The sequence below is a fragment of the Choloepus didactylus genome, chromosome 9 (genome assembly GCF_015220235.1).
Source record: "Choloepus didactylus isolate mChoDid1 chromosome 9, mChoDid1.pri, whole genome shotgun sequence".
In the NCBI taxonomy this organism is placed as follows: Eukaryota; Metazoa; Chordata; class Mammalia; order Pilosa; family Megalonychidae; genus Choloepus; species Choloepus didactylus.
The window spans coordinates 12,392,925-12,403,524 of record NC_051315.1 but is presented as its reverse complement, the minus strand read 5'-3'; positions in this window follow the sequence as shown (position 1 = coordinate 12,403,524).

Genomic DNA, 10,600 nt, shown 5'->3' with positions numbered 1-10,600 from the left:
ACTTAAATCCTCCAGAGTGTTCTTATGCCAGATAAGTCCCAAAACCCAGAGGCAACAGCCTCTCCAAGAACATCAACCAGATGCATCCCCCTTATCCATAATGTTGACACCCCTTTTCAATATGAACAAGTTAGGGTGGTCACTGCTCAGATATACCTGAAGACTGAGACAGGGATTAAACAAGAGAGAGGAGTAGCAACAGATGTTTATTTATATGCAAATATAATATATATAATTTATATACAAATATATATTATTTGTTTACAAATATTTGTATAAATATATATATATTTAGTTTCCAGGTTACTAGAATAGCTAGAAGGAAACAACTGACATGGAACTGTGACACAATATGCTTTGAAATTTGCTCTGTAGCTACTTGTTAAACAGTACTTTCAGAGTTATCACATTTCTGTATTTATCTTATATATCACAGTAAGGAAATAACTAAAATGGTGGAACTGTAATCCATAACATTCTTTGAAATTTGCTCTATAACTGCTTGTTGACTCATACTTTGAAAATTAAAAAAAAAAAAAAAAAAAAAAAAGGAAGGCTAGGGTCGCGTGGAGAAGCAGAATTTCCTGCGGGGTTAGATCCCAGGAAGGGGCAAAGAGGCGAGGGCTGGGGGGAAGACCTGTTGCTGCGGTGGGAGCTCCTGCGGGAGCCCCAGGTCCCCGCAGTGACACCTCGCCTCGTTCGGCACCTGCCCAGCGGCCGACTCCGGGCCTCCCAAGGTGACCTCACCCTACATCAGCCGGGTTCCCCGGCTCCCCGGCTCCCTGCCCCCAGCCCGCAGCGGCGGCGGGGAAGGCGCTCCCGGGCACCGCGGCGCAAGCACAGGCGCCGGTCCCCGCGCGGAGCCGCACCCGGCCAGGGGCCCCAGGGGGCGAGGTTTGCTTGAGGCTGCGGATTCGTGTGTTGTGGGGTGCTGGGTGGTGCCGTGCGGTTTCCAAGCTGGGAGAACAACTATATACGAATTTCCAGGAGGAGGCCACTTCCCAGCTGCAACTCACAGAAGCATCCAGAATGGAAAACAGCCCAGAAGCTTCTGCCAATTGATCTGGACGCTGGGAAGGAGTCCCACAGATCTTAATAACCTCTGTGTTCTGGGAACCGATTTGGTGTTCCAGACAAAAGGATTAAAAAGTCGCTGCTGAAGGCAAAGTGGTTTCGAGCCAAAACTCGACTTTCTCTTCTCCCAATAAATGAGCATTTTTCTCCAGGGGAACACGTGGAGCTGAGTGCCCCCTTGACCAATCCCGGGGGTGCTGGGAGCCGTGCGGTTGATTGGCTTCCTTTTCTAACCACTGCTCTGTCTTTATAGTGTCCTTTCTGTGGGCAGCCGCATTTCACCGCGGGTGGAAGCAGGTGCCTGAGGGCTTCTGGGGGCGCTGGCGATGGAGGGGACCCGGGCGGGGGCCTTAAGCCAGGGATCCAGGAGGATGGAAACTATGTTAACTAACCCTTGCAAAGTTAGTGAGTGCCCTGAAGGTCACCTTGTCCAACAGAGCTGCCACTGATGTTTGCTGATAGGGCTGCCCTTTCTCACTCCCGGGCCCACTCCGGGAGGTTATAAATAGATGCTTGAGTCAGCATGAGAGAAACAGTCTCCTGTGGAAACAACGTTAGAAATGAGGGCCAGTTCCCTTCACTCACTCACTAAACTGTAAACAACTCGAGCCTAGAGTGGGTGCCTCACCCGTGTCTGTGCCCCCAGATGGGACATGGTGCCAACAAGATGAGCCGCTTCATAAATTCATGTTGAATTAACTGCTGTTCTAACTTGGTATTATTTCAACAGATAACTGACCACTTTTTTAAATGAAATTCAGTTTTATTGAAATATACCATACAGTCATCCATGGTGTACAATCAACTGTTCACAGCACCATCACATAGCTATGCATTCATCACCCCAATCCATCCCTACACATCCTCCCCACACCAGAAAAAATCAGAACAAGAACAAAAAATAAAAGCAAAAAAGAACACCCAAATCATCCCCCCCATCCCACCCTATTTTTCATTTAGTTTTTGTCCCCATTTTTCTACTCATCCATCGTTCACTGGATAAAGGGAGTGCGATCCACAAGGTTTTCACAGTGACACTGTCACCCGTTGTAAGCTACACTGTTACACAATCGTTTTCAAGAGTCAAGGCTACTGGGTTGGAGTTTGATAGCTTCAGGCATTTACTTCTTGCTATTCCAATACATTAAAACCTAAAAAGTTTTAACAATATAGTGAGCAAGAATGTCCACCAGAGTGACCTCTCGACTCCCTTTGAAATCTCTCAGCCACTGAAACTTTATTTCCCATCCCCTTTTTGACCACTGTTTTTAACTCCATTTCTGTGAGCAATTATTTCACAGTTCCACCAAGTACCCAAGAACCATCTCTTTGCCTGGCCTGCTCCCTCATTGGTGGGGTCCTTAAACCCCCCAGTGGCGTCAGGAGCAAGTCTTCACCATGACGGGCATTTTTTCTGGCTCTGAGACTCACTCAGTCAAACCTTGACGTGGTCAAACCTTGGTCAAGTCCACGTCTCCTCTCTGGTTCTTGCTCAGTGTGTCCGCACCTTCCCCCTTACTGTCCCTCTTCCTGCAGCCCCTTTGTCCACTGACGTGACAGTTGGCCAGTGTTTTCCGAGCCGTCTCTCAGCGCCTCTCACTTAGACTTCTATAAAATCCTCCTAACTGGTCTTTGGCCCCTTTCAACCCATTCCCCTTTCTGCAGGAAGAATAATTTTATTAAAGCACAACCTGAAAACGCTAAGAATGAAATGGACCGATGTGCTGAGAGTTGGTGAGGTTATGGGGGAATGGATCATGTCCATTGCTGGTGGGAATGCAAAATGGTACAGCCACTTTGGAAAACTGTTTGGCAGTTTCTTATAAACATACACTTAGCACATGACCCAGCAATTGTACTCCTAGTTATTTCTCCAAGAGAAATGAAAACATGTTCACACACAGACTTGTACTTGTTTTTTTTCATGGAAGCTTTATCCGTAACAGCCAAACACTGGTAGCAACCCAAATGTCCATCAACTGGTGAACAAACTGTAGTATATCCATATAATGGAATACTACTTAGCAATTAAAAGGAATGAACTACCAATGACCCAACAACAAAGATAAATCTAAAAAGCATTATGCTAAGGGAAAGAACCTAGCTAGACACAGGAGACTACACACTGTGTGACTCCGTTTACATGAATTTATAGAAAAGGCAAAACTATTGTTTCAGAAAGCTGACTAGTGGTTGCCTAGGACTGGGTGTGGGGGCAGAAGATTGACCACAAAGGGGCAGGAGGGAATTTTTTGGGGGTGATGGAAATGTTCTATATTTGGGTTGTGGTGGTGGTTTCACAAATGTACACAATTGTCAAAACTCATTGAATGTTTCATTTAAAATTGGTGGATTCGGCTGTATGTCAATGATACCTGAATAAAGCTGTTTAAAAAGTTAATAAAGGCATACAATAATGAAAGAAACAAATTCCACAGTCAGAAAAAGATGAAAGAAATAATAGAAGGCTGCACAATGTGGAGACTCATGACTGTCAAGTTCCAACCAACGAGGGTCTGGTGTGGGAGTGGTATTCCAGCGTAGTATTCTTCTAAGGCTGTGGTCCTCAAACTTTGGGGGGTATCAGGACAGCTTGGGGAATTTGGCAAAAGACCCGGGCCCTATGGAGCTCGTGCCTTTGTGCTCTTTATTAGGTTCCAGCCATTTTGTTCTTCTTTTGTTCCATCACACTCCCCTGCCGGTTCCCCCTCAGCACTTCATGTGCCCTCTTCCCTCTCCTTGGCATGCTTGGGTACCTCTCTGTGCCCCAAGACTGGTTAGGCCCCCCTGGTTTTGTGCCTATTGCTTACTGTACTTGCCTTTCATAACATGCATTGTTGTTAAACGACTTGTTTGGTCTCTGTCTTTTCCACCAGGCAGTAGATTCCGTCAGGACAGGGACCAGGTCACCCATGTTTGCAGCAGTGTCTGACACGCAGTTAATACATCTGTCCTTTGACCAGCGTTCTGCAGAGATGCCCAGGGGGGTTGGGGAGGAGGTCAGGACTGCAGCCAAGTGGGAGGAGCTCCAGGCCAGCCCTCCCATTTCAAAACCAGAGAAGCTGCTCTTTTATTGTCTTCTGGGTAACAGGCTGGGGGATAATGGGTTTCCCCAGTAAACTAAGCTTGAAACAAATGGACTGGATGATGTTAACTCTGGCGTGGGGTTTGTCCTTTAAAGGGAAGACTCGTCTCCAGCTGTTCTCACTTGGGACCACAGGAGTCGCCTATGCCCACCCCCCACCCCCACCCCACCCTGGGACAAGAGTGAGGCGCAGAGTCCAAAGCTGCCTACTTTCCTCTGCCAAAATGAGCAGCAAAAATTAAAACTATGCTGAGATATCAGCAAGTACCCACCAGAATGGCTAAAATTAAAAAGGCTATATCGAGTGCTGGCAAGAACGTGGAGCAATTGGAAATCCCTACATTGCTGATTAGAATGTAAAACAACTTTGGAAACAGTCTGGCATTTTTTAAATAAAGCTAAACATACATTTATCATACAACCCCCAAGTATTTACCCAAGAGACATGAAAACATGCTCATTCAAAGACTTGAACGTGAAAGCTTATAGCAGCTTTATTAACGGATAGTATAAAACTTGAAACAGCCCAAATATCCATCAAAACTGGTAAACAAACAAACTGTCCTTTACTTACACAGTGGGATACTGCTCAGCAAGAAGAAGGAACAAAGTACTGACACAGATGAGTCCCAAAAGCATTATGTTCAATGAAAAAAACGTGGCTACATACTGTACAATTCCACTTATATGAAATTATAGAAAAAGCAGAACTATGGGGACAGAAGTTAGTGAATGCCTGGGTCAAGGGCTGAGGTGAGGGGACAGACTGCAAAGGGGCACAAGGAACTTTTGGGGTGATGAAGATGCTCTGTATCTTGATTGTAGTGTTAGTTACTCGATATACACCTTTGTCAAAACTCATCCAACGTACACTTAAAATGGGGGACTTTTATTATATGTAAACTATGTCTCAATAAAGCCAATGTTCAAAAATGAAGAAAAAGACAGTACATGCTTTTAGAATTCCAAAAAGGGGAAAATCAATTCACAATTTTTTTTCCCCACTTAAATTTAAAATTTTGCCATTCTGTCATTTCAGGGGCGTGGGGGTGAGGATGGGGAGGAAGTGGTAGAAAATAGAAAGAACGTGGAGGTTTTTGGTTCAGCAGTGTTGGGTTTGAAAACCCCCTCACCTACGTATAGCTGCAGGATCTGCAACCAGTCGCTCAGCCTGTCTGAGCCTATGTTTGCTTGTCTGAACGATACTTTTACATTAAAAAATAAAACTCATATTCACATGTATATATTTTTTGGGCCCACGTGTGAGAGAAGTATGTTGAAAGCCTCTCGCTACCTGGTATATAGTTTAAGGAACAACCACCTCCCCAGGGTCCAGTTCCATAAAGAATGTGTCATCAAAGAATGTCCCGTTTCCAAGGAACGCAGGTGAAGCTTCAGTGCATTAAAAAGCAGAGCACGTTTTTTAAGCTTCTCTGAAAACATGGCTTTTGGAAGGAAAAGCAGACAAAAACTTTTGCCTCTGGCCCCGTGTTGTCTCTCTTAAAGGACATGCCAGTGGGATGTAGGGACGGGCTGCCATCAGAGGAAGCCCTGGCTCCTGACATTTGTCACATGTGTGTGCGATGGTGTGCAAACCCACACCTGCTGTGCAAGTGGCTTCTGCGGCCCCCTACCCCCAGGTGTTAAAAGGGAGGGTCAATATCCCCTCCGGTGAGTGGGAAATTCTTCCCTGGCACAAACCCCCTCAGTGATGTTTTGGCCATTTTTCCATCTAGCAGGCAGCTGTGGGTAATATTTAGCCAGGAAAGAGAGGCTTTTAAATTATGCAAGACACGTTTACAATGTAAAAGGGGGTAGGGGAGAGACTCCCCACACATGGGCCTCCCCCAGAGGGTAGCCAGGGCTTGCTTGCTTGTGTTACTCACAAAACGGGTGCTAAACACCCCCCACTGGCTTCCGAGACTTGCTGCTCTCAGCTTCCTGAGACTTCTGCAACACTCTTTGATGGCAGCAACACCTGCTTAGAGGATGACACACAGAGCGAGGTTTCTATTTCCTGAGTTCCTTGGGATGAAAGGAATGTTCTCCTGCCCCTGCCGCCCTGCCCTTGGATGCAGTCAGCCTGGCACAAAAGGGTTGGCTCTGGAAGCTTAGTTCTTTCCCAGCATTGCTCTCGGGCTTGTCTCTGACAATATAATTACTGAGGATATTTGTCGTCATAAGACTAATCTTTTAAGCCTGCGGTTGTTTCAAATCTTTTTTTTTTTCTTTTCACAATCTAGTGCTTGTATTAATTGGGATATTTTTGGTTGTCTGTCACAGAAATTCAAACTGTTTAAAGGGGAAAAAAAGAAATTATGGGCATACATTACTGAAAGTTCAGGGGATGGGCGGGGCATAGCTGGATCAAAGGATCAAACGAGAGCGTCAAGATTCTGGTTCCTTACACCTCTTGGTTCAGTTTTCCTTTGGGTTGGCTTTATTCCCAGGCTGGATCTCCCTTTGGTGGTTGGTATGAGCCACACAGAAACCCCTGGGGAAAGGATGCGTGTTCCCAATCCTTCTATCAAAGGTCCCAGGGAGGATTCTCTTTTGTTTATTTCTCTCATGCCTGTCCCAGTAGCCTGGGCCACGGGGTCACCTGCCAGACCTCCTGCAGGGTCACTCCATTCAAATCAAGGGGTTGGTACTGCGGAGAAGTGGTGAACTGAAGGAAAACTGGGGGGCCAGTGCACAAGGAAGGGATGCCAGGCAAGCAAAAAACAACAGATTTCAGCTATAATTCCTTGCTTCTTAGTAATTTCCTATCCTCCTGGCTTTTTCCATCAGTGTTCTGACCCCTCGGTCTTCCTTAATCACCACAACCGAATCAGATGTTTTCCTTCTTTGCTTTATTCCTTCTTCCTCATTAGTCATTTCGGCATTTCTCCCGCTTACACTGTCGCTGGTCAGCCACATGTGAACTCTCCACTCACTCAGCATTTCCTGGGTACCTATTCTAGGCAGCTGATTGCTGAGTGTGGTGAGCGGGCGAGGGCAGACCCCAAGTCCATGCAAGACGGACAGACAGGCAAGGACAGTGGGGAGTGCCCTTCAGCTCCCTACAGGACCTGCTCCCTTTGCTGTGTTCCCCATATGGATTCCTGGGAATAGCTCTCTGGACGTTAGATGCTGTGCCGGGTTGTATATTTATGTCCCCCAGAGAAAGCTATATTCTTTAATGTGTTCTTGTGGGGGCAGACATGACCCACCCAACCATAGGTGATGACTCTGATTAGATAATTTCCATGGAGGTGTGGCCCCACCCATTCAGCATGGGCCTTGTTTAGTTTACTGGAGCTCTATAAAAGCTCAGACAGAAGGAGCTTATAGTGAGCTGGAGCTGAGACAGACATTTTGAAGATGGCCCTTGGAAGCTGACACTGACATTTTGGAGAACGCCATTTTGGAGAACGCAACCTGGGCTCAAGCAGACGCCAGCCACATGCCTTCCCAGCTAACAGAGGTTTTCCAGATGCCATTGGCCATCTTCCAGTGAAGGTACCCTTTGTTGATGGACACTTTATGGCCTTAAGACTGTAACTGTGTAACCAAATAAACCCCCTTTATAAAAGCTGACGCCCCCCCCCCCAAAAAAAAAAAAAAAAAGCTGATCCACTTCTGGTGTTTTGTACTCCAGCAGCATTAGCAAACTGGAACAGATGCTGATGGATGATTGGAGAACAACATGTGGAGGGGGTGGGGGTTGGGGGGTGGTCATCTGTGGCATGTTTTTCTTTGGCTGCTAACTCAGCACCAGAGAGGAGAGGCATTAATTTTGCTCAGGCCAGAAGGGTCAGGGAGCCTCCCTCCCTCTCCGGAGCAGACTGGGGTCCAATCAGAATTTCCTTTCCGATGAGGATCTGCGGTGGACTCAGGTGAAAAACTCTAGAAGATTAAGAGATTGGCTTATTCAGCACTTTTTTCCCCCAATGCAAACACCTGTCTAGGCTCAGAGAGGGGAAGGGGCTGGCCAGCTGCCTGCCCCCCATTGAGGTACTGCATGGCCAGTATGGGCCAGATCCCCAGGTCTTTCAGAGCTGGCCCTTCCTCCTTACATATGTTGATTTCATTTCCTTGGGGGCATGCCTTTGGTTTACAGAGTGCCATTTCCAAAACAGGAAGATGAGTTACTGAGAAATACTTTTATCATACAAATGGAAGAAATACAAAAATAATGAGTAGCTAATGTTGATCAGAATAAATGATGCACTGGGAGCGAAGACAGAGGTAAGCATGGGAGCTGGGTAGCCTACAGAAGGGGCACCTGTGGCAACTTAGAGAGGACCAAGGAGAGTTTGCATGTGATGGTGTCATAGATCCTCGAATCTGAGACACTTGTGGCTTGTGAGCCACTTGCTTATTTTATGTTCCATTAAGAAAGAAAACACTCTGCCAATTAAACTCTGATATGTCATTGATGAATTCCTGTTGTCAAATCTGTTGTATGTAGATGGAACCCCACCTTCCAAGGGAGGGTAAGAACAAGGGTTAAGGACAGATGAGGGATGCTCTGACATTCCAGGGAGGCCAAGGACTCACATAGTATGAATCACTGTCGTTATGCAGGTTTGGACGACAAACACCACAGGGGAGGTTGGAGATAGGCTCCCTAAGAACAAAATCATTGTCTTCTGAGAACCTGGGTCCTTGTTGCCTCGTTCCCTCCAATGGGATTCTTGCATTCCTAACCTGTCCATGAATGTCTCAAATATATACTTATTGAAACAACTAATACTAAATCAATTCAAAAAGTTTAGGGAAGATATGGCAAAAGAGATGAAGGCTACAAAGAAAACACTGGGTGTACATAAGGCAGAAATCGAAAGTTCGAAAAAACAACTGGCAGAATCTATGGAAATGAAAGGCACAACACAAGAGACAAAAGACATGTTGGAGATATTCAACAGCAGATCTCAAGAGGCAGAAGAAAACACTCAGGAACTGGAGAACAAGACACCTGAAAGCTTACACACAAAAGAACAGATAGGGAAAAGAATGGAAATATGAGCAATTCCAGGAATTGAAGGACAACACAGAATGCAGAAATGTACATGTCATTGGTGTCCCAGAAGGAGAAGAGAAGGGAAAAGGGGCAGAAGCAATAATAGAGGAAATAATCAATGAAAATTTCCCATCTCTTATGAAAGACATAAAATTACAGATCCAAGAAGCCCAGCATACTCCAAACAGAATAGATCTGAATAGGCCTACACCAAGACACTTAATAATCAGATCATCAAACGTCAAAGACAAAGAGAGAATCCTGAAAGCAGCAAGAGAACAGCGATCCATCACATACAAAGGAAGCTTGATAAGACTACGTGTGGATTTCTCAGTAGACACCATGGAGGCAAGAAGGAAGTGGTGTGATATATTTAAGATACTGAAAGAGAAAAACTGCCAACCAAGAATCCTATACCCGGCAAAACTGTCCTTCAAATATGAGGGAGAGTTCAAAATATTCTCTGACAAACAGACAATGACAGAGTTTGTGAACAAGATACCTACTCTACAGGAAATACTAAAGGAAGCACTACAAACAGAAAGGAAAAGACAGGAGTGAGACGTTTGAAACACAATTTTGGGTGATGGTAGCACAGCAATGTAAGTACACTGAACAAAGAAAACTATGAATATGGTTGAAAGAGGAAGGTTAGGAGCATGTGGGACCCCAGAAGGAAAGAGGAAAGATAAAGAGTGGGACTGTGTAACTCAGTGAAACCTAGAGTGTTCAACAATTGTGATAAAATGTACAAATATGTTTTTTCATGAGGGAGGACAAATGAATATCAACCTTGCAAGGTGTTAAAAATAGGGAGGTACTGGGGGAAAAATACAATCAATGCAAATGAGAGACTATAATTAACAGAAACATTGTATTATGCTTCCTTTCATGTAACAAAGGCAATATACCAAGGCTAAATGCATATAAGAGGGGGGCATAAGGGAGAGGTATGGGACTCTTGGCATTGGTGATGTTGTCTGACTCTGTATTCTACTTTAGTTTAATGTTATCTTTCCTTTTGTTGCTTCCTAGCTACCATTTTTTTCCCTCTCTCTTTCTTTTTTCTTTTTCTTTTGTCTCTCTACCTTCTTTGACTCTTCCTCCTGCTTTGTGGAAGAAATGGAGATGTCCTCATATAGATACTGGTGAGGGTGTTGAATACATAAATACATGACTATACGGGGAATCATTGATTGTTTACTTAGGATGGAATGTATGGTGTGTGAACAAAACCGTCTTAAAAGAAACGGGTTGATGAAGAAAGCTTGAGGGCACTATATCGAGTGAAATAAGTCAGACACATAAGGACAAATATTGCAGGGTCTCACTGATATGAACTAATTATAGTATGTGAACTCATAGCCATGAAATATAAGTTACCAGGATATAGAATGAGGCTAAAGAATGGGGAGTGGTTTCTTATTATGAGCAAA